The sequence below is a fragment of the Eubalaena glacialis genome, chromosome 18 (assembly GCF_028564815.1).
Source record: "Eubalaena glacialis isolate mEubGla1 chromosome 18, mEubGla1.1.hap2.+ XY, whole genome shotgun sequence".
Classification (NCBI taxonomy): domain Eukaryota; kingdom Metazoa; phylum Chordata; class Mammalia; order Artiodactyla; family Balaenidae; genus Eubalaena; species Eubalaena glacialis.
In genome coordinates, this window is record NC_083733.1 from 64,925,930 (window position 1) to 64,951,455 (window position 25,526).

The following is a 25,526-nucleotide window of genomic DNA, read 5'->3' on the forward strand; positions in this document are numbered from 1 at the left end:
AACATTCCACCCGAAAGCAGAAGAATACACTTTCTTCTCAAGTGCATATGAAACATTCTCCAGGATAGATCACATCTTGGGTAACAAATGAAGCCCTGATAAATTTAAGAAAACTGAAATATCAAGCATCTTTTCCAACCACAACACTATGAGATTAGAAATCAATCACAGGGGGAAAAAACTGTAAAAAACATAAAACACATGAAGGCTAAACATTACGCTACTAAATAACCAAGAGATCAGTAAAGAAACCAAAGAGAAAATCAAAAAATACCTAGAGACAAATGACCATGAAAACACGATGATCCAAAACCTATGGGATGCAGCAAAAGCAGTTCTAAGAGGGAAGTTTACAGCAATACAATCCTACCTGAAGAAACAAGAAAAATCTCAAATAAACAATCTAAACTAACAGCTAAAGGAACTAGAGAAAGATGAACAAAAAAACCCCAAAGTTAGTAGAAAGAAATCAATCGTAAAGATAAAAGCAGAAATAAATGAAACAGAAACAATAGCAAAGATCAATAAAACTAAAAGCTGGTTCTTGGAGAAGATAAACAAAATTGATAAACCTTTAGCCAGGCTCATCAAGAAAAAGAGGGAGAGGACTCAAATCAATAAAATTAGAAATGAAAAAGGAAAAGTTACAAAGGACACTGCAGAAATACAAAGGATCATAAGAGACTACTATAAGCAACTATATGCCAATAAAATGGACAACCTGAAAGAAATGGACAAATTCTTAAAAAGGTATAACCTTCCAAGACTGAACCAGGAAGAAACAGAAAATATGAAGAGACCAATCACAAGTAATGAAATTGATACTGTGATTAAAAATCTTCCAACAAACAAAAGTACAGGATCAGATGGCTTCACAGGTGAATTCTACCAAACACTTAGAAAAGAGCTAACACCCATCCTCAAACTCTTCCAAAAAACTGAAGAGGAAGGAACTCTTCCAAACTCTTTCTGTGAGGCCACCATCACCCTGATACCCAAACCAGACAAAGATATCACGAAAAAAGAAAATTACAGACCAATATTACTGATGAATATAGACACAAAAATCCTCAACAGACTACTAGCAAACAGAATCCAACAACACATTAAAAGATTCATACACCACAATCAAGTGGGATTTACCCCAGGGATGCAAGGATTCTTCAATGTACGCAAATCAAGCAATGTGATACACCATATCAACAAATTGAATGAAAACCATATGATCATTTGAATAGATGCAGAAAAAGCTTTTAACAAAATTCCACTCCCATTTATGATAAAAACTCTCCAGAAAGTGGGCACAGAGGGAACCTACCTCACCATGTATGACAAACACACAGCTAACATCATTCTCAATGGTGAAAAACTGAAAGCATTTCCTCTAAGATCAGGAACAAGACAAGGAGGTCCACTCTCACAACTACTATTCAACACAGTTTTGGAATTCCTAGCCACAGCAATCAGAAAAGAAAAAGAAACAAAAGTAAAATAAAATTGGAAAAGAAGAAGTAAAATTGTCACTGTTTGCAGATGACATGATACTATAGATAGAGAATCCTAAAGATGCCACCAGAAAACTACTAGAGCTAATCAATGAATTTGGTAAAGTTGCAGGATACAAAATTAATGCACAGAAATCTCTTGCACTCCTATACACGAACAACAAAAGACCAGAAAGAGAAATTAAGGAAACAATACCACTCACCACTGCAACAACAACAACAACAACAAATACCTAGGAATAAACCTACCTAAGGAGGTAAAAGACCTGTACTCAGAAAACTATAAAACACTGATGAAAGAAATCAAAGATGACACAAACAGATGGAGAGATATACCATGTTCTTGGACTCGAAGGATCAATATTGTGAAAATGACTATACTACCCAAAGCAATCTACAGATTCAATGCAATTCTTATCAAATTACCAATGGCATTTTCCACAGAACTAGAACAAAAAATCTTAAAATCTGTATAGAGACACAAAAGACCGCAAATAGCCAAAGCAATCTTGAGAAAAAAAAACAGAGCTGGAGGAATCAGGCTCCCTGACTTCAGACTATACTACAAAGTCACAGGCATCAGAACAGTGTGGTACTGGCCCAAAAGCAGACACATACATCTATGAAACAGAATAGAGAGCCCCAAAATAAACCCATGTACATATGGCCAATTAATCTACAACAGAGGCAAGAATATGCAATGGTGACAGTACCTTCAATAAGTGGTGCTGGGAAAACTGGACAGCTACATGTAGAAGAATGAAATTAGAAAACTCCCTAACAACATACACAAAAATAAACTCAAAATGGATTAAAGACCTAAATGTAAGACCACACACTATAAAACTCTTAGAGGAAAACATAGAAAGAACACTCTTTGACATAAATCACAGCAAGATCTTTTTTGACCCACCTTCTAGAGTAATGGAAATAAAAACAAAAATAAACAAATGGGACCTAATGAAACTGAAAAGCTTCAGCACAACAAAGGAAACCATAAACAAAAAAGGAAACCATAAACAAGATGAAAAGACAACCCTCAGAATGGGAGAAAATAATTGCAAACGAATTAATGGACAAAAGATTAATCTCCAAAATATACAAACAGTTCATGCAGCGCAATATCAAAAAAACAAACAACCCAATCAAAATATGGGCAGAAGACCTAAATAGACATTTCTCCGAAGAAGACATACAGATGGCCAAGAGGCACATGAAAACATGCTCAACATCACTAATTATTAGAGAAATGCAAATCAAAACTACAATGAGGCATCACCTCACACAAGTCAGAATGGCCATTATCAAAAAATTTACAAACAATAAATGCTAGAGAGGGTGTGGAGACAAGGGAACCCTCTTTCACTGTTGGTGGGAATGTAAATTGATACAGATACTGTTCTCTATAGAGAACAGTATGGAGGTTCCTTAAAAAACTAAAAATAGAATTACCATAAGACCCAGCAATCCCACTACTGGGCATATACCCAGAGAAAACCATAACTCAAAGACACATTCACCCAAATGTTCATTGCAGCACTATTTAGAATAGCCAGGTCCTGGAAGCAACCTAAATGCCTATTGACAGACCAACAGATAAAGAAGATGTAGTACATATACACAGTGGAATATTACTCAGCCATAAAAAGAATGAAATTGGGTCATTTGTAGAGACGTGGTTGGACCTAGACACTGTCATACAGAGTGAAGTAATTCAGAGAAAAACAAATATCATATATTAACGCATATAGGTGGAATCTAGAAAAATGGTACAGATAAACCCGTTTGCAAGGCAGAAATAGAGACAAAGACGTAGAGAACAAATGTATGGATACCAAGGGGGAAAGCGGGGTAGGGTGGGATGAATTGGGAGATTGGGATTGTCATATATACACTATTGATACTATGTATAAAATAGCTAATGAGAACCTACTGTATAGCACAGGGAACTCTACTCAGTGCTCTGTGGTGACCTAAATGGGAAGGAAATCCGAAAAAGAGGGGATATATGTATATGTAGAGTTGATTCACTTTGCTGTACAGTAGAAACTAACACAACATTGTAAAGCAACTATACTCCAACAAAAATTAATTTAAAAAAAACTAATAAGTGGAATGGTAATTACAGGGAAATTTGCTGCTTTAAATGCTTATATTGGGAAAGAAGAAAGTATCTTTTAACATGCTATTTTATACTAATATGTATAAAATAGATAACTAATGAGAACCTGATGTACAGCACAGGGAACTCTACTTCACTTAGCTGTACAGTAGAAACTAACACATTGTGAAACAACTATACCCCAATAAAAAAAAGAATATTGAAAAACCTTTAGCCAGAGTCATCAATAAAAAAGGGAGAGGGCCCAAATCAATAAAATCAGAAATCAAAATGGAGAGGTTACAATGGACACCACAGAAATACAAAGAATCAAAAGAGACTACTCCAAGAAACTATACTCCAATAAAATGGACAACCTAGAAGAAATGGGTTAGAAAGGTACAATCTCCTAAGATTGAACCATGAAGAAATAGAAAATATGAACAGACCAATCACAAGTACTGAAATTGAAACTGTGACTAAAAATCTTCCAACAAACAAAAGTCCAGGACCAGATGGCTTCACAGGTGAATTCTCCCATTCTAATATTTAGACAAGAGCTAACACTCATTCTTCTGAAACTATTACAAAAAATAGCTTTGGAGAGGAAGGAACACTTCCAATGAACTCATTCTGTGAGGTCATAATAACCCTGACACCAAAGCCAGAAAAAGATGTTCCAAAAAAAGAAAATGACAAGTCAATATCACATATATGCAAAAACCCACAACAAAATACTAGCAAACCGAATCCAATAATACATTAAAAGAATCATAAACCATGATCAAGTGGGATTTATTCCAGGGATGCAAGATTTTCAATATCTGCAAGTCAATCAGTATGATACACCACATTAACAAACTGAAGACTAAAAACCATATGATCATCTCAATAGTTGCAGAAAAAGCCTCTCACAAAATTCAGCACCCATTTATGATAAAAACCCTTCAGAAAGTCAGCACAGATGGAACCTACCTCAACATAATAAAGACCATATATGACAAACACACAACTAACATCATACTCAACAATGAAAGGCTGAAAGAATTTCCTCTAAGATCAGGAACAAGACAAGGATGTCCACTCTCACCACTTTTATTCAACATACATTTGGAAGCTCTAGCCACTGCAATCAGAAAACAAAAAGAAATAAAAGGAATCCAGATAGGAAAAGAAGTAAAACTATCACTGTATGCAGATGACATGATGCCACACGTAGAAAATCCTGAAGATGCCACCAGATAACTACTAGACCTCATCAATGAACAGGGTAAAGTTGCTGGATAAATATAAAAAATAATAAATATACAAAAATCTGTTGCATTTCTAAATACTAACAACGAAATATCAGAAAGTGAAGTTAAGGAAACAATCCCATTTACCATCTCATCACAAAGAATAACATTCCGAGGAATAAGCCTACCTAAGGAGGCAAAACAACTGTACTTGTAAAATTAAATGATGCTGATGAAAGATATCAAAGATGACACAAACAGATGAAAATATATACCATGTTCTTGGATTGGAATAAGCAACACTGTTAAAATGACCATATTACCCAAGGCAATCTACATATTCAATGCAATCTTTATCAAATTAACAATGGCATTTTTCACAGAACAAGAACAAAACATTTTTAAAATTTGCATGAAAACACAAAAGACACCGAATATCTAAAACAATCTCGAGAAAGAAGAATGGAGCTGGAGGAATCACACTCCCTGACTTCAGACGATACTACAAACCTACAGTCATCAAAACAGTATGGTACTGGCAAAAACAGAAACACAGATCAATGGAACAGAATAGAAAGCCCAGAAATAAACTCACTCACTTATAGTCAATTATTCTATGACAAAGTAGGAAAGAATATACAATGGAGAAAAGACAGTCTCTTTAGTAAGTGGTGCTGGGATAACTGGGCAGCTACATGGAAAAGAATGAAATTAGAACATTCTCTAACACCACATACAAAAATAAACTCAAAATGGATTAAACACCTAAATGTAAGACCAGATACTATAAAACTTGTAGAGGAAAACAAAGGCAGAACACTCTTTGATATAAATCACAGCAATATTTTTTTGGATCTGTCTCCTAGAGACACGGAAATAAAAGCGAAAATAAACAAATGGGACCTAATTAAACTTAAAAGCTACTGCAAAGCAAAGGAAACCATAAAAAGAATGAAAATACAACCTATGGACTAGAAGAGTATATTTGCAATGATGCTACCAAAAAGGGATTAATTTCCAAAATATACAAAATTCATATAGCTTAATATCAAAGAAACCATACAACCCAATCAAAAAATTAGCAGAAGACCTAAATAGATATTTCTCCAAAGAAGACATAAAGATGGCCAACAGCCACATGAAAAGATGCTCAACGTCACTAATTATTAGATAAGTGCAAATCAAAACCACAAAATGGTATCACCTCACACTGGTCAGAATGACCACCATCAAGAAGTCTACAAATAGGGGACTTCCCTGGTGGTCCAGGGGGTAAGGCTCCACGCTGCCAATGCAGGAGGCCCAGGTTCAATCCCTGTTCAGGGAACTAGATCCCATATGCATGTCGCAACTGAGAGTCAACATGCGGCAACTAAGAAGTCCGCATGCCCCAACTAAATATTCTGCGTGCCACAACTAAGATCCAGCGTGGCCAACAACAACAACAAAAAAAAGTCTACAAACAATAAATGCTTGAGAGGGTGTGGAGAAAAGAGAACCCTCCTACACTGTTGGAAGGAATGTAAATTGGTGTAGCCATTTTGGAGAACAGTATGGAGGTTCCAATCCTGGTCATATATCCGGAAAAGATGAAAACTCTAATTTGAAAAGATATATGCATCCCAATGTTTACAGCAACACTATTTACACTAGCCAGGACATGGAAGCAACCTAAATTTTCACTGACAGATGAAGGGATAAAGAAGATGTGGCACATATATACAGTGGCCTATTACTCAGTCCTAAAAAACAATGAAATAATGCCTTTTGCAGCAACATGGATGGACCTGTGAAGTCAGACAAAGAAAGACATATATGATATTACTTATATGTGGAACCTAAAAAAGTGATACAAATGAACTTATTTACAAAACAGAAACAGACTCACAGACATAGCAAACAAACTTATGGTTACCAAAGGGGAAAGTGCAGGATGCGGGGGGGTGGGGGGAAGAGGAGAGAGATAAATTAGGAGTCTGGGATTAACATATACAAACTACTATATATAAAATAGATAAACAACAAGGACCTACTGTATAGCTCAGGGAACTATACTAAATATCTTGTAAATTGCTGTACACCTGAAATTAACACAACATTGTAAATTAACTATACTTAAAAAAAAAAAACTTCTTGTGTAGATGTTTAAACACTTTTTTTTTTTTTTTTTTAATTTTTATTTATTTTATTTATTTATGGCTGTGTTGGGTCTTCGTTTCTGTGCGAGGGCTTTCTCTAGTTGTGGCAAGCGGGGGCCACTCTTCATCGCGGTGCGTGGGCCTCTCACTATCGCGGCCTCTCTTGTTGGAGCACAGGCTCCAGACGCGCAGGCTCAGTAATTGCGGCTCACGGGCCCAGCCGCTCCGCGGCATGTGGGATCTTCCCAGACCAGGGCACGAACCCGTGTCTCCTGCATTGGCAGGCAGACTCCCAACCACTGCGCCACCAGGGAAGCCCGTGTAGATGTTTAAATGATGTTTCACAAAGGTGTAAAGACCACTTAATGGGGGAAAGCAGTCTATGGAACAAAAGGTGTTTACAGGGCTTCCCTGCTGGCGCAGTGGTTAAGAATCCACCTCCCAATGCAGAGGACACAGGTTCGAGCCCTGGTCTGGGAAGATCCACATGCCATGGAGCAACTAAGCCCGTGTGCCACAACTACTGGACCTGCACTCTAGAGCCCACGAGCCACAACTACTGAGCCCATGTGTCACAACTACTGAAGTCCGGGTGCCACAACTACTAAGCACATGTGCTGCAACTACTGAGCCCAGGCGCCTAGAGCTGGTGCTCCGCAACAAGAGAAGCCACCACAATGAAAAGCCTGTGCAACGCAACAAAGAGTAGACCCCGCTCACCACAACTAGAGAAAGCCCACGCGCAGCAAGGAAGACCCAACGCAGCCAAAAAATAATTAATTAATTAAAAATAAATAAATTTTTTTAAAAAGGTGTTGCCAAAACTGGATACCTACTAACAAAAGTATTTACTTGGACCATTATCTTACACTACAGGCAAAAATTAACTCAAAATGGTTCAAAGACCTAAGCCTAAGTCCCAAGTGTATAAAACTCCTAGAAGTAAACATACAGAAAAAGTTTCTTGACATTGGACCCACAAATGATTTATCAGGTATAACACCAAAAGCACAGGCTACAAAATAAAAACAGATAAATTGGACTATATCAAAAATATAAACTACTGTGCATTAAAGTGCAGTGAAAAGACAACCAACAGTAAAAGAGAAAACATTTCTAAATCACATATCTGATAATAGATGAGTATGAAGAATATATAAAGATTCTAAGAGGGACTGATCACCAATTCCACCACAGGGACCCTTCCCCAATCAACCATCCCACGCATTGCAAATATAAAACAAAAACCCCAAGAGTAACATAGAAATTTGAACCTAATGATAAAATAAAAAATCATTTATAATGCATAGAAATGTACAAAATGAAAGTACCAGTGTCTTAAACACATTATCGTTCATCACTGAAGGTATCCCTCCACTTCATAAGCTCTCTCATTAAGACGCTTCAAAATTCGCTGTTGAGGTAGAATGAACAATGGCACATGAAAAATGTGGCATCAACAACAGTTTAGCCAACAGCCTCACAGATATGAGAATGTGAGCTTTGACAAAGTTGTCCTGGGATAAATTCCTATACCAATTTAAAGAAGCTAAAATGTATGGTCACTGAGACACATGAATAACACGGTCACAGTGCCCTTGAGACAGGCTTTTGTGACAGTCCCCAAAGCCAGAAAAAAACCCGGTAAGACTTATCAGTCAGACTCTTGTGATACTTTCTATCTCATATCCTAGAACATGCTGACCACTCTACTGAGTAGCTTCAAGTGGTGATTTTGTACAGAGCAAGAAAATATTACAACATATGAGGAATAGTGTCTCGATCAAAATTTTCTGTTACCCAGTAAACACACTCCATAGAGACTCCACTAGAGGTTGCCAGATAAACATAGGTGGATTATCACAGCAAGGAAACCAGGTAAAATTTCAGACCTTAGGAATATACTTCAAAGAAATTTAAGAGGTAAAATCATACAAAGTAAGGAGAAGGTAAAATTAGGAACAGTCAACATTCCCAGACTAGGTAGAGCAGTACAAGAGTAAAAATAATATAACGTGTAAGGGTCAGACATTACAGGATCTTGAGATGGGACCATGTACTCGACCCACAGATGCCAAGCTAAGAGCCTGAAAGACTCACATATGCTCCACTTGTAGGATTTGGGATCAAAAAGAGGATCTCTCCGTCCACTGTCCTTACACTTTTCCTAAGTAACAATCACAGAAGATCCAATCCACCTGCCTGTCCCACACACCCCTAAACAAAAGAAACAGCCCTTCTGAGATACCCATCTTTGTTTACGCTTTTGATATACTCCCACACAATGTATTCTTGGCTATTTTTCACATTTCTCCCCACTGCCCAGGGCTCTTTCTCTTGCTCCAACGTGGAGATAATATTCAGATTAGAAAAAGAAATTCTGGGACTTCCCTGGCGGCCCACCAGTTAAGACTCCATGCTTCCAATGCAGAGGGCACGGGTTCAATCCCTACTCGGGGAACTGAGATCCCACAAGCCGCAAGGTGTGGCCAAAAAATTTTTTAAAAAAGAAATAGAAATTCTGGTTTATCAGGACAAAGAAATGTGAAGTGCTGTGGTTTTCCTAAAATCCCAGTTCTTTGTTCAGCTGAGGAGTGAGGACATTACAGGTGGGTCAAGAAAAATATTTCACAAATTCATCCACCACCTCCCTTCTACACAGGGAACGGTGTAATATGCAGAAATCGAGCTCTCTTCCTGCAAAAACTGAGTCAAAAGCCAAAAGGCAGAAAATGGGAAATTTGGTATTTTTTAAAGTTTGCCATTGAGCTTTGTACGTAATTAAGCTCTGGGACAACCCCTGATATAACATGAAATGGGCAGAGCATCTGAAGAAAGGGTCAGTTTAAACTCATGATGCCGCATCACGGGTGAGTCAACAGGGCTTTCAAAGATTATCAGGGCCTCCCAAGAGGCACACAAGGGAAAATGCAAAGATACCCAAGGGCAGATCCCAGCTCTGGTGGAAGTTATCCTCACCCAGGGAGAGCAGGTTCCCGTAGGTCTCCACCATCACGTCCCTGTACAAGGCCCTCTGACCAGGGTCCAGGCATTCCCACTCCTCCTCAGTGAACTCGATGGCCACATCCTCAAAGGTCAACCGTTCCTGAAATGAAACCACATTTCACCAATGGGCCATGAAGAGTTCTCATCTTCATACAAATGGAAAAGAGGAGTAAGGGGTAAGGACTGATTCAATTAAAGTATGTGTTCTACCAGATCCATTTAGAGGTATTTGGAAAAATTATGTATCTCTAATCTTAATTTCTTATGCTTTTTCATAAGACCTTATGAGATCCTCCAATTAATATGGATTTTTCATCACTGTCAAAAATCTATGAAACGCCTATAAGTAAAACTCAACACCGTGTTGTCTATGCAGAAGTGTTAGGTATTACGTTCTACACACTGAGTGAGATTCAGTATATAGATGAGATGACAAAGTTCGCAGTGCTTTTAACGAAAGGTCAAAATCTTCAACTATGATGATGATGACAACAACGACTAAAAGTGTTTGAACACTTCCTATTGCTCTAAGTTACAGTAATGTTACTCTAAACATTACTCTAAATAAGTACTTTTACAGGCAAGACCTTGTTATCAACATAACAGCTCATTAAAGAAAGATCTGTCCCCATCTTACAGAGGACAAAAACTGTCACAGACACTCTGAGAAACTCGACTCAGATCACGGAGGTAAGAAATGTTACAGCAAGCACTTGAACTCAGAAGGTTGTGCTCAGCAACTGAAGCTTAAGAATCAAATAGTTAAGTAATACAAAAAGCATTAAAAGTACATTGACAGAGGGTTCCCTGAGAAAACCTGAAAGAAGTCCAAGGTGAACGACATGGAATGGCATGAAAGGTCATTATAGATGTGGACGCACAAGCACATACACATAAATTGTTAGTAATCTTACTATTACTTAAACCATTAACAGGATTGCATAGAAAAATTCAAGGCAACAGAATATACTGACGACAATTTCAACTGAAAAAAGATACAATATATAGTTTTAAAATCATGATGTCTTTTATCTAAACCAGACTTGCACATCCATGCACTTATGCACATACATATCTATAAAAAACAACTGAGAGAAAAATCTGACAGAATTTTGGACAATTTTTTATCATCCTTTTATTCACGTGTATTTCAGCACCTTTCAGACAATGAAAATGTATCCACTGTACTCAATTTAGTTTGTCAACATGATTCTGTAGTAGGCTACTAAAAGAAAAATGGTACGAACATTTAAAAAAAATAGAATACTTGAACTCAAATCTCAATAAGATAACCATACTCAAAAATATAGGGCTTCCCTGGTGGCGCAGTGGTTGAGAATCTGCCTGCCAATGCAGGGGACACGGGTTCGAGCCCTGGTCTGGGAAGATCCCACATGCCGCGGAGCAACTAGACCCGTGAGCCACAATTACTAAGCCTGCGTGTCTGGAGCCTGCGCTCCGCAACAAGAGAGGCCGCGATAGTGAGAGGCCCGCGCACCGCGATGAAGAGTGGCCCCCACTTGCCGCAACTAGAGAAAGCCCTCACACAGAAACGAAGACCCAACACAGCCATAAATTAATTAATTAATTAATTAATTTAAAAAATATATATATATAAATACAATTTTATCCATTTAAAGTTACATAGCTAGGCATTAACAAAAGCCAAAGGATTTCTTTGTTTTTGCCACTAATAAAACATTGATTTGAAATTAGAAAATTTATTAGTATTATACATTATTTCCACAGGTTATGGAAAAACATTATCATAATAGTAAAGTTAAAAACTTCCTGGACAATTAAAAATCATGAAAAAAAGGATATGGAAAAAAATAAATTCTGATTAAGCAAGAACATTTCAAGAAACGTCATGAACAGAAGGAAACACTCGATGCATTCCCTCTGGAGTTACAGTGGAGTGAAGGGGGCTGGCAAGGGCGCCTGCCTTTCACCACTGTACAGTGTGCTTGAGCAGGGACCACTAGAGGAAGTAACGGGGGAAAACAGAGGGCAAGAAACACAGTGTGAGAGACTTGGAACTGCTAGTGTTCACAAATCTAAGGACACGGAAAGGTGAAAAGTGAAAGCATGGAAAAAGATATTCCATCCTAAAGAGAGCAGGCGAGAATACGTTATATCAGACAAAATAAACTGAAGAAAAAAAAGTGACATGAGACAAAAAAACATTATATAATGATAAATGGGTCAATTTACCAAAAAGATGTAGCAAGTAAAAATATATATACATCTAACATTAGATATCTCAGAAGAATGAAGCAAACATTAGAGGAAAGGAAGAGAGAGATAGACAGCAGCACAGGAATAGTATGAGACTTCAATGCCCCAGCTGAACTTCCAGATGGAACCAAAAAGAATATCAATAAGGAAACTATAGACCTTATTGGTTATTAGACATAACAGATCACATGACCCAACAACAGCAGAAAACACATGCGTCTTAAGCACACGTAAAACATTCTCCATGAGAGACCACATGTTAGGCCAAAACACAAATCTTAACCATTTTAAGAGACTGATATCATAAAACTATCTTCCCTAACAACAATGAAATAAACAGCAGAAGAAAAAAAAGAAAATTCTCCCAAATGTGTAAATTAAACAACTCACTCTTAAACCACTAATGGGTCTAAGAAGAAATCACAAGGGAATTTTTAAATATATGGATGAAAAGGAAAATACAACCTACCAAAATTTATAACACACCATGAAGGCTGTACTAAAAGGAAAGTCTAAACTGCTAAATGCTTACAGTAAAAAAGAGAAAAGATCTCAAATCAGAAATTTATTTTTACACCTCTAGGACGTAGAAAAACAAAAACAATCTAAGCCCAAGTTTAGCAGAAGGAAGAGGTAAATAAGAAAAATTAAACCAGGGACTTCCCTGGTGGGGCAATGGTTAAGAATACGCCTGCCAATGCAGGGGACACAGGTTCGAGCCCTGGTCTGGGAAGACCCTACATGCTGCAGAGCAACTAAGCCCGTGCGCCACAACTACTGAGCCTGCGTGCCACAACTACTGAAGTCCGCATGCCTAGAGCCCAAGCTCTGCAACAAGAGAAGCCACCGCAATGAGAAGCCTGCGCTCCACAACAAACACCCAACAGCGAAGACCCAATGCAGCCAAAAATAAATAAATATATTTATTTTAAAAAAAAGAAAGATTAGACCAGAGATAAATAAAATAGAAAGTAGAAAAATATAAAAATGAACAAACCAAGAGTGGGTGTTTTGAAACAACTGAATGGGAAAACCCTTAGCAAGAATAAGGAAAAAAGAAAAAATATTCAAATAACTAAGAACAGATATGAAAGAGAAATGATTGCAACTGATATCAAAGAAAGTTTTTAAAGGAAGATAAGGAAGTACTATCAACAATAATGCCTACAAATTACAGACTCTAAAACATACAGGTAAATTCTTAGAAACATATAACCTACTAAACTTGATTAATCATTATGAAATAAAAAATTTGGAGACTGGTTCAAGATGGCAGAGTAGAAGGACATGCGCTCACTCCCTCTTGCGAGAGCACTGGAATCACAACTAACTGCTGAACCATCATCGACAGGAAGACACTGGAACTCACCAAAAGATACCCCACATCCAAAGACAAAGGAGAAGCCACGATGAGACGGTAGGAGGGGTGCAATCACAGTAAAATCAAATCCCATAACTGCTGGGTGGGTGACTCACAAACTGGAGAACACTTAAACCACAGAAGTCCACCCACTGGAGTGAAGGTTCTGAACCCCACATCAGGCTTTCCAATCTGGGCATCCAGCAACAGGAGGAGGAATTCCTAGAGAATCAGACTTTGAAGGCTAGCAGGATTTGATTGCAGGACTTTGACAGGACTGGGGGAAACAGAGACTCCACTCTTGGAGGGCACACTGGGACCCAGGGGAAGGAGCAGTGACCCCATAGGAGACTGAACCAGACCTACCTGCTAGTGTTGGAGGGTCTCCTGCAGAGGCAGGGGGTGGCTGTGTCTCACCGTGAGGACAAGGACACTGGCAGCAGAAGTTCTGGGAAGTACTCCTTGGCGTGAGCCCTCCCAGAGTCCGCCATTAGCGCCACCAAAGAGCCCGGGTAGGCTCCAGTGTTGGGTTGCCTCAGGCCAAACAACCAACAGGGAGGGAACCCAGCCCCACCCAACAGCAGAAAAGCAGATTAAAGTTTTACCGAGCTCTGCCCACCAGAGCAACAGCCAGCTCTACCCACCACCAGTCCCTCCCATCAGGAAACTTGCACAAGCCTCTTAGATGGCCTCATCCACCAGAGGGCAGACAGCAGAAGCAAGAAGCACTACAATCCTGCAGCCTGTGGAACAAAAACCACATTCATAGAAAGATAGACAAGATGAAAAGGCAGAGGGCTATGTACCAGATGAAGGAACAAGATAAAGCCCCACAAAAACAATTAAATGAAGTGGAGATAGGCAACCTTCCAGAAAAAGAATTCAGAATAATGATAGTGAAGATGATCCAGGACCTCGGAAAAAGAATGGAGGCAAAGATCGAGAACATGCAATAAATATTCAACAAAGACCTAGAGGAATCAAAGAACAAACAAACAGAGATGAACAATACAATAACTGAAATGAAAACTACACTAGAAGGAATCAATAGTAGAATAACTGAGGCAGAAGAACAGAGAAGTGACCTGCAAGACAAAATGGTGGAATTCACTGCTGCAGAACAGAATAAAGAAAAAAGAATGAAAAGAAATGAAGACAGCCTAAGAGACCTCTGGGACAACATTAAACACAACAACATTCGCATTATAGGGGTCCCAGAAGGAGAAGAGAGAGAGAAAGGACCAGAGAAAATATTTGAAGAGATTATAGTCGAAAACTTCCCTAACATGGGAAAGGAAATAGCCACCCAAGTCCAGGAAGCACAGAGAGTCCCATACAGGATAAACCCAAGGAGAAACATGCCAAGACACATAGTAATCAAACTGGCAAAAGTTAAAGACAAAGAAAAATTATTGAAAGCAGCAAGGCCAAGACAACAGATAACATACAAGGGAACTCCCATAAGGTTAACAGCTGATCTCTCAGCAGAAACTCTACAAGCCAGAAGGGAGTGGCATGACATATTTAAAGTGATGAAAGGGAAGAACCTACAACCAAGATTACTCTACCCAGCAAGGATCTCATCCAGATTCGATGGAGAAATTAAAAGCTTTACAAACAAGCAAAAGCTAAAAGAATTCAGCACCACCAAACCAGCTCTACAACAAATGCTAAAGGAACTTCTCTAAGTGGGAAACACAAGACAAGAAAAAGATCTACAAAAACAAACCCAAAACAATTAAGAAAATGGTAATAGGAACATACATATCAATAATTACCTTAAATGTGAATGGATTAAATGCTCCAACCAAGACACAGGCTCGCTGAATGGATACAAAAACAAGACCCATATATATGCTGTCAACAAGAGACCCACTTCAGACCTAGGGACACATACAGACTGAAAGTGAGGGGATGAAAAAAGATATTCCATGCAAATGGAAATCAAAAGAAAGCTGGAGTAGCAATACTCATATTAGATAAACTAGACTTTAAAATAAAGAATGTTACAAGAGACAAGGAAGGACACTACATAATGATCAAGGGATCAATCCAAGAAGAAGATATAATAATTATAAACCTATATGCACCCAACATAGGAGCACCTCAATACGTAAGGCAACTGCTAACAGCTATAAAAGAGGAAATCGACAGTAACACAGTAATAGTGGGGGACTTTAACACCTCACTTACACCAATGGACAGATCATCCAAACAGAAAATTAATAAGGAAACACGAGCTTTAAATGACACAATAGACCAGATAGATTTAATTGATATTTATAGGACATTCCATCCAAAAACAGCAGATTACACTTTCTTCTCAAGTGGACACGGAACATCCTCCAGGACAGATCACATCTTGGGTCACAAATCAAGTCTCAATAAATTTAAGAAAACTGAAATCATATCAAGCATCTTTTCTGACCACAACTCTATGAGATTAGAAACCAATTACAGGGAAAAAAACATAAAAAACACAAACACATGGAGGCTAAACAATACGTTACTAAATAACCAAGAGATCACTGAAGAAATCAAAAAATACCTAGAGACAAATGACAATGAAAACACGACGATCCAAAACTTATGGGATGCAGCAAAAGCAGTTCTAAGAGGGAAGTTTACAGCAATACAATCCTACCTCAGGACACAACAAACATCTCAAATAAACAATCTAACCTTACACCTATAGGAACTAGAGAAAGAAGAACAAACAAAAACCAAAGTTACTAGAAGGAAAGAAATCATAAAGATCAGAACAGAAATAAATGAAATAGAAACAAAGAAAACAATTGCAAAGATCAATAAAACTAAAAGCTGGTTCTTTGAGAAGATAAACAAAATTGATAAACCATTAGCCAGACACATCAAGAAAAAGAGGGAGAGGACTCAAATCAATAAAATTAGAAATGAAAAAGGAGAAGTTACAACAGACACCGCAGAAATACAAAGCATCCTAAGAGACTACTACAAGCAACTCTATGCCAATAAAATGGACAACCTGGAAGAAATGGACAAATTCTTAGAAAGGTATAACCTTCCAAGACTGAACCAGGAAGAAATAGACATTATGAACAGACCAATCACAAGTAATGAAAGTGAAACTGTGATTAAAAATCTTCCAACAAAGAAAAGTCCAGGACCACATGGCTTCACAGGTGAATTTTATCAAACATTTAGAGAAGAGCTAACACCCATCCTTCTCAAAATCTTCCAAAAAATTGCAGAGGAAGGAACACTCCCAAACTCATTCTATGAGGCCACCATCACCCTGATACCAAAACCAGACAAAGATACTACAAAAAAAGAAAATTACAGACCAATATCACTGATGAATATAGATGCAAAAATCCTCAACAAAATACTAGCAAACAGAATCCAGCAACACATTAAAAGGATCATACACCATGATCAAGTGGGATTTATCCCAGGGATGCAAGGATTCTTCAATATATGCAAATCAATCAATGTGATACACCATATTAACAATTTGAAGAATAAAAACCATATGATCATCTCAATAGAAGCAAAAAAGCTTTTGACAAAATTCAACACCCATTTATGATAAAAAGTCTCCAGAAAGTGGGCATAGAGGGAACATACCTCAACATAATAAAGGCCATATACGACAAACCCACAGCAAACATCATTCTCAATGGTGAAAAACTGAAAGCATTTCCTCTAAGATCAGGAAGGAGACAAGGATGTCCACTCTCACCACTACTATTCAACATAGTTTTGGAACTCCTAGCCTCGGCAATCAGAGAAGAAAAAGAAATAAAAGGAATACAAATTGGAAAAGAAGAAGTAAAACTGTCACTGTTTGCAGATCACGTGATACTATACATAGAGAATACTAAAGATGCCACCAGAAAACTACTACAGCTAATCAATGAATCTGGTAAAGCTGCAAGATACAAAATTAATGCACAGAAATCTCTTGCATTCCTATACACTAATGATGAAATATCTGAAAGAGAAATTAAGGAAACACTCCCATTTACCACTGCAACACAAAGAATAAAATACCTAGGAATAAACCTACCTAGGGAGACAAAAGACCTGTATGCAGAAAACTATAAGACACTGATGAAAGAAATTAAAGATGATACCAACAGATAGAGAGATATACCATGTTCTTGGATTGGAAGAATCAATATTGTGAAAATGACTATACTACCCAAAGCAATCTACAGATTCAATGCAATCCCTATCAAATTACCAATGCCATTTTTTACGGAACTAGAACAAAAAAATCTTAAAATTTGTATGGAGACACAAAAGACCCCGAATAGCCAAAGCAGTCTTGAGGGAAAAAAACGGAGCTGGAGGAATCAGACTCCCTGACTTCAGACTATACTACAAAGCTACAGTAATCAAGACAATATGGTACTGGCATAAAAACAGAAACATAGATCAATGGAACAAGATAGAAAGCCCAGAGGTAAACCCATGCACCTATGGTCAACTAATCTATGACAAAGGAAGCAAGGATATACAATGGAGAAAAGACAGTCTCTTCAATAAGTGGTGCTGGGAAAACTGGACAGCAACATGTAAAAGAATGAAATTAGAACACTCCCTAACACCGTACATCAAAATAAACTCAAAATGGATTAGAGACCTAAATGTAAGACCGGACACTATTAAACTCTTAGAGGAAAACATAGGAAGAACACTCTATGACATAAATCACAGCAAGATCTTTTTTGATCCACCTCCTACAGTAATGGAAATAAAAACAAAAATAAAGAAATGGGACCTAATGAAACTTAAAAGCTTTTGTACAGCAAAGGAAATCATAAACAAGACGAAAAGACAACCCTCAGAATGGGAGAAAATATTTGCAAACGAATCAACGAAGGATTAATCTCCAAGATACATAAACAGCTCATGCAACTCAATATTAAAAAAACAAACAACCCAATCCAAAAATGGGCAGAAGACCTAAACAGACATTTCTCCAAAGAAGACATACAGATGGCCAAGAAGCACATGAAAAGCTGCTCAACATCCCTAATTATTAGAGAAATGCAAATCAAAACTACAATGAGGTATCACCTCAAACCAGTTAGAATGGGCTTCATCAGAAAATCTACAAACAGCAAATGCTGGAGAGGGTGTGCAGAAAAGGGAACCCTCTTGCACCGTTGGTGGGAATGTAAACTGATACAGCCACTATGGAGAACAGTATGGAGATTCCTTAAAAAACTAAAAATAAAATTACCATATGATCCAGCAATCCCACTACTCGGCATATACCCAGAGAAAACCACAATTCAAAAAGACACATGCACCCCAATGTTCATTGCAGCACTATTTACAATAGCCAGGTCATGGAAGCAACCTAAATGCTCATCGACAGACGAATGGATAAAGAAGTTGTGGTACATATATACAACGGAGTATTACTCAGCCATAAAAAGGAACGAAATTGGGTCATCTGTTGAGACGTGGATGGATCTAGAGACTGTCATACAGAGTGAAGTAAGTCAGAAAGAGAAAAACAAATATCGTATATTAACGCATATATGTGGAACCTAGAAAAATGGTACAGATGAACCGGTTTGCAGGGCAGAAATTGAGACACAGATGTAGAGAACAAACGTATGGACACCAAGGGGGGAAAGTGGCGGGGGAGGTGGTGGTGGTGTGATGAACTGGAAGATTGGTACTGACATATATACACTAATATCTATAAAATGGATAACTAATAAGAACCTGCTGTATAAAAACATAAAATTCAAAAATTCAAAAAAAAAGAGAAAAGAAATAAAAAATTTGAACCAGGGCTTCCCTGGTGGCGCAGTGGTTGAGAATCTGCCTGCTAATGCAGGGGACACGGGTTCGAGCCCTGGTCTGGGAAGATCCCACATGCCACGGAGCAACTAGGCCCGTGAGCCACAACTACTGAGCCTGTGCGTCTGGAGCCTGTGGTCCGCAACAAGAGAGGCCGCGATAGTGAGAGGCCCGCGCACCGCAATGAAGAGTGGCCCCCGCTTGCCACAACTAGAGGAAGCCCTCGCACAGAAACGAAGACCCAACACCGCCAAATAAATAAATAAATAAATAACAATTAAAGGTGCTAATAATTAAAAAAAAAAAAAATTTGAACCAAATTATAACTAGAGAAATTCAAAAAGTAATCAAAAACCACAAACAAAGAAAAACCCAGGGGGGCTTCCCTGGTGGCGCAGTGGTTAAGAATCCACCTGCCAATGCAGGGGACACGGGTTCGAGCCCTGGTCTGGGAAGATCCCACATGCCGTGGAGCAACTTAGCCCGTGTGCCACAACTACTGAGCCTGCGCTCTAGAGCCCGCGAGCCACAACTACTGAGCCTGCACTCTACAGCCCACAAGCCACAACTACTGAGCTCACGTGCCACAACTACTGAAGCCCGTGGGCCTAGAGCCCATGCTCCACAACAAGAGAAGTCACCACAATGAGAAGCCCGTGCATCCCAACAAAAGTAGCCCCCACTCGCCACAACTAGAGAAAGCCCACGCCCAGCAATGAAAACCCCACACAGCTAAAAAATACATAAATAATAATTAAAAAAAAAAAAAAAAGAAAGGAAAAACCCAGGACCAAATTCTATCAAACATTTACAAAAGAATTACCACTAATCCTGCTAAAAATGTTATAGAGTTGAAGAGGGAACTCTTGCAAATTAATTCTACGGAGCCAGTATGAATCTGATACCAATCCCAGACAAAAACACAAAAAGAAAGGAAAACTAGAAACCAATACCCCAATGAATATTGATGCAAAATCCTTAACAACATACTAGCAAAATAACTTAACACCACATTAAAAAGATCTGACATCCTAACCAAGTGGATTTTATTCATATAAGGCAAAGAGGAGTCAACAGACAAAAATCAATTAATGTGATACACCACATTAACAGATTAAAGGAAAAAAACACACAGGACCATCTCAATTGATGCAGAAAAAAGCATTTGACAAAATTCAACAACCTTTCAAGATAAAACACTCAACAAGCCAGAAAGAGTAAATTCTCTCAACATAATAAATGCCATTTACGAAAAAAGCACAGCTCACAACATTCTCAACGGGGACAGACTGAAAGCTTGTCCTCTGAGAAAAGGAAGAAGGCAAGGATGCACACTCTCTGCACTACTGCTCAACAGAGACTGAAACTCCTAGCCAGAGCAATTAGATAAGAAAAAGAAATCTAAGTCATCCAAATTGAAAAAGTAAACTTACCTTCTTTCCTAGATGACAAGGTTTTATATGTAAAAATCATAAAGATTCCACAAGAAACCTGCTATATCAACAGTGTTAGAAAAGTTGTCGCATACAAACTCCAAATGCAAAAATCGGTTGCATTTCTATACACAATGAACAATGTCAAAAGAAAACAAGAAAACAATCTTATTTACTATAGCATCAAAAAGGGTTGAAATATTTAGTAATAAATTAGCCAACACGGTGAAAGACTTGTACACTGAAAACTACTAACCATTGCTAAAAGAAATCCAAAAAGATACAAATAAATAGAAAGACAACCTGTACTCATGGGCTGGAAGACTTAATACTCTTAAAACATCCAAGCTACACAAAGTGTTCTACAGATTCAATGGACCCATTATCAAAATTTCCATAGCAATCTTTGCAGAAATAGGTGAAAAAAAAAATGCTAAAAGTCATAGGGCAGTTCTAGAGACCACAAATAGCCAAAAGTCTCTTGAACAAGAAGAAAGGTGGAGGCCTCCCTTTTTATTTCAAAACATATTAAGAAGTAATCAAGATGGTGTGGTACCAGTATAAACACAGATACATAAACCAAATGAACAGAACACAATACTCAGAAATAATCCTTTGCATATATGTAAAATGTATTCACAAGGGTGCCAATATACACAGAGGGGAAAGGAGAGTATCAATAACAACGGTGCTGAGAAAATAGATACCTACTGGGAAAACAATGAAGCTGGAATCTTGCCCGTATCAGAAGTAAAAACTTCTGGACTTCCCTGGTGGCGCAGTGGTTAAGAATCTGCCTGCCAAAGCGGGGGACACGGGTTCGAGCCCTGGTCCGGGAAGATCCCACATGCCGCGGAGAAACTAAGCCCGTGCACCACAACTACTGAGCCTACATTCTAGAGCCTGTGAGCCACAACTACAGAGCCTGCGTGCCACAACTACTGAAGCCTGCGCTCCTAGAGCCTGTGCTCTGCAACAAGAGAAGCCACCGCAATGAGAAGCCCGGGCACCGCAATGAAGAGTAGCCCCCGCTCACCGCAACTAGAGAAAGCCCGCGCACAGCAAGAAAGACCCAACACAGCCTAAATAAATAAATAAATAAATTTATAAAAAAAAAAAAAAAGAAGTAAAAACTTCTGTCTGTCAAAGGATACAATCCACAGAGTGAAAAGACAACCTCTGAGGAATGGAGGTGATGAAAGTAATTTAAAGAATTTCCAACTGCCAGAGATTTAGGTTGATTTCATAGTTTAAATTTGATGATAAACTAAAAAACCCTCTACCACTGATGTCTATTTTTGAACTTTCCATTCTATGACCAATCATTAAGATTTAAGGAGAGTGACTCACATTTTTAGCTTGAATTGCCTTAGAAAAAGTCAGAACAAACTGCCCCAATTGGTCTGATTTTCAGATTTTATCAGGTACTGTGCATATTAATACCTGACCTCCAAGTGCAGCTTCTGTACCCTGGTTGACAGAGAGCGGACAGTGCATCCGGATGGGGCCCCTCAACAATCCCTGCTGCCCAAGAGCACTGACACCACGTCTCCAATCCATAGGTGTGAAATCTAAGTGGAGACGACAGACCCTGAGGGAGGGCCCCGGGTGAGTGTGATGTACAGGTGTCAGGCAGGATACTTCAGAGAAGATTAGCGAGTCCAAAAAAGGCATTTCAGAAAAAACAGACTGAGAATCAACCAAAAATATGACTTTACCTGAGAAAGAGCCATTTCTGACTCCTTTTCTTTCCTCTCCCTCCTCTTCCAGGCTTCTTCCTCAGACAACATGAGTCTTTAGAGGTTGACCCTGAAAGTTGAAAACATGCTGTTTAATGCTAAGAATCAACACACCCCCTTCCTAAGTCACAGCCACACACACAGGGAAGACCTCAGCATGTGGAACAGACAGTCCCCTGCTGCCCACGGTCCCAGGAGGGGCTCAGGACAGTAAGCTCCCACACAGAGTCTAACAGGTGAGTTTTCCCACCCTTTCCTTCAGATCTCGCTCCCCTCCTGGTGAGGCCCTCACGTACACAGCAGCAGTGGGCACCTCAGCTGGACCCGACGATCCCCTGCAGGTCACAGACCAGCCCTGATCCATCCCCACGCAGAGCAGAGCCCCTCAGCCTCAGCCCAGATCTCAGCCCTCAGGAATGGGAGGACCTGGAGCCATGATGCTCAGTGATGGATCCGGATTGGAATCACCTGGGGCACCTTAAATATGATTGAGGTTGGGCCCTGCACTGACTACATGAAGAGGAATCCCTGGTCAGAGGATACAAAACATGTGTATGCAAAATGCCTCATCGATCTAATGGGAAGCCTGGGTTGAGCAGCGCTCAGAGGAGGCAAGCCCAGCACAGCCCCCACTTTCTTATTCTTTCCCAGCTTTACTGAGGTATAACTGACTAACGAAAATGGTGTAAATGTAAGGTATACAAAGTGATCCTCTAACTGATGTGTATACTGTGAATAATTATCACTATCAAGTAAGTCACACTTCCATCAACTAACAATTACCATTTTGTGTGTGTGTTGTGAGGACACTTAATTGTTTCTCTGTGAGCAAATTTCAAGTATATAGAAACAGTAGAGGCAGCATGCAGTACATCAGGTCCCCAGAACTTATTCATTTTACAACTGAAAATCTGTATGCTATGACAGACATCGCCCCATTTTCCCTATCACCCAGCTCCTGGTAACAGCCTTTCTACTCTATGGCTCTATGAGTTTGATAATTCTAGTTCCCATGTACAATACCTGTCCTTTGTCAGGTTTATTTCACTTAGCATAATGTTCTCTACGTTCATTCATTTTGTCATAAATGCAGGATCCTTGATTTTTCATATTTATATACAGTGAATAACATTACATTATACATATTATATACATACTATACAATATACAGTATACGTTTAGATACCACGATTTTGTTACCCATTCTTTTGTCAACAGACATTTTGGTTGTGTCCGTTCCTTGGCTACTGCAGATACCGTAATACTCATGAGACTGCAGATGTGTCCCTGAAAACACTGATTTCCTTTCCTTTGGCTATCTGCCAGAAAAGGGTTTGATAGACTGTGTGCCTGTTCTATGTTTAATTTATTAAGGAACCTCCATATTGTTTTCCAGTATAGCGGTACCATTTACACACCCACCAACAGCACACAAAGGTTCCCTGTTCTCTGTATCGTGCCCCTGTGTGTGCATATTTTGGGAGGGACAGGAGTGGGTAACAGAGTACCCAACGCTGGCCTGGCAGCGAGAAAGCTGCAGCTGCATCTTCCCAAGGATGAGCCCCCGGACTGCAGATCACTGCAGCGTTGCCGCCCTCTGACTCTTGCAATCATCTTTCCCAACAACACAAGACTTTATGACTCTTCTCAAGTTGGGCCCATAGACCCATACCTAGCAGGACCTCCCTACCAAAAACATTCTGCAGTCTTAAGCTTAGTACTCATAATTTCCAGTCTGGACTCAAACAAACTTACAAACTCTCATGGGGTCCAACACAGTCTCCAGAGAGCCCATAATGATCCCCTCATCCTGTTACACAATGACAGAAAACATTTCAAGCCCTAATAACTCATGCATGAGGGATAATACATAAGAGGACACCCAAGGACCCACTAGACACGAGGCACCGTATTTTCATTTACAGTGACCCAGGCAAAGCACTGAAATCTCCAAAAACTACTAAAAAGAGAGATATTTCCAATGATGCACATGCCCCAGTGAGACCCCAACATCTTCCAAGGCAACACTCCAGATTCTCTTTGCATCTTTCCAAATGCATATGAAACTTTCTTCACTTGCAACACCAAATACTCAAAGATACCAAAGTTAATGCAAAAAATGATCTCTGAGATTTTCCCTATATTACTCTATTGGTGGCATGATGATGCTTGCCCTCCTAAAAGAGCCAACAAAAGTCAGTGTGTGGAGTGGATGCTGGTGGGCACCCTCTAGATCCAGCCCCTTAAGACCAAGGCACCCATCCTCCTGCACCCAGAGCTCCCTGTGGGCTCTGCTCAGGCCATAGTTCTAACAGTGAAGGATAACATTTCTCTCAGCCAAATTCCACTTTCTTCACTGCTGCTCACGTGTGATCATGAGTTATCACATCAAACCCATGCAGGCAAATGTCAACCTCAGCACTGATGTCCCAGGGAACCTGAGCTAAGACACCAGGGCACCTCAAACCATTCCATGCAGGTTCTCCAACAAACCCACTTCCAGGTTCTCCAGCCTGAACTGAGACATTCCTTTCCAACAGATCCGCACAGCCCTCGATCCCGTAACTACACTTGGGACAGGTGCCCACACCATTCACTGGGCTCATCTTGATGCCCCCACTGGCTGCCATATGGCTCCTGCAGCCCCCTACAAGCTCCCCTCCGCCTTTCCCATTTTTCTACCTCTTCTCCATGCATGACTGACTAAACGCGACTAAAAGGCACAGGGACTTCTCGGCAAAGGGATCAAAACAGGAATGCACACAAGCTGCCACCCAAAGGAGACTGGGTATTCAGTGTGAAAATCAAGAAGCTGGCCCTCTGGGCTTCCCTGCTGGCGCAGTGGCTGGGAGTCCGCCTGCCAATGCAGGGGATACAGGTTCGAGCCCTGGTCCAGGAAGATTCCACATGCCGTGGAGCAACTGGGCCCGTGCGCCACAACTACTGAGCCTGCGTGCCACAACTACCGA

General features: G+C 39.5%; 1 long non-coding RNA gene across 2 annotated transcripts in view; it reads right to left on the minus strand.

Moving 5' to 3' along the window:
* Positions 1-25,526, minus strand: part of LOC133078784 (uncharacterized) — a 38,305-nt gene that overhangs the window by 8,631 nt on the left and 4,148 nt on the right. For both annotated transcript variants that reach the window (XR_009697929.1, XR_009697928.1), the window contains exons 3-4: positions 22,537-22,627; positions 9,959-10,085 (exon numbers count right to left, since the gene is read on the minus strand). This is a non-coding gene — a long non-coding RNA (uncharacterized LOC133078784). The remainder of the gene's footprint in view (positions 1-9,958; positions 10,086-22,536; positions 22,628-25,526) is intronic.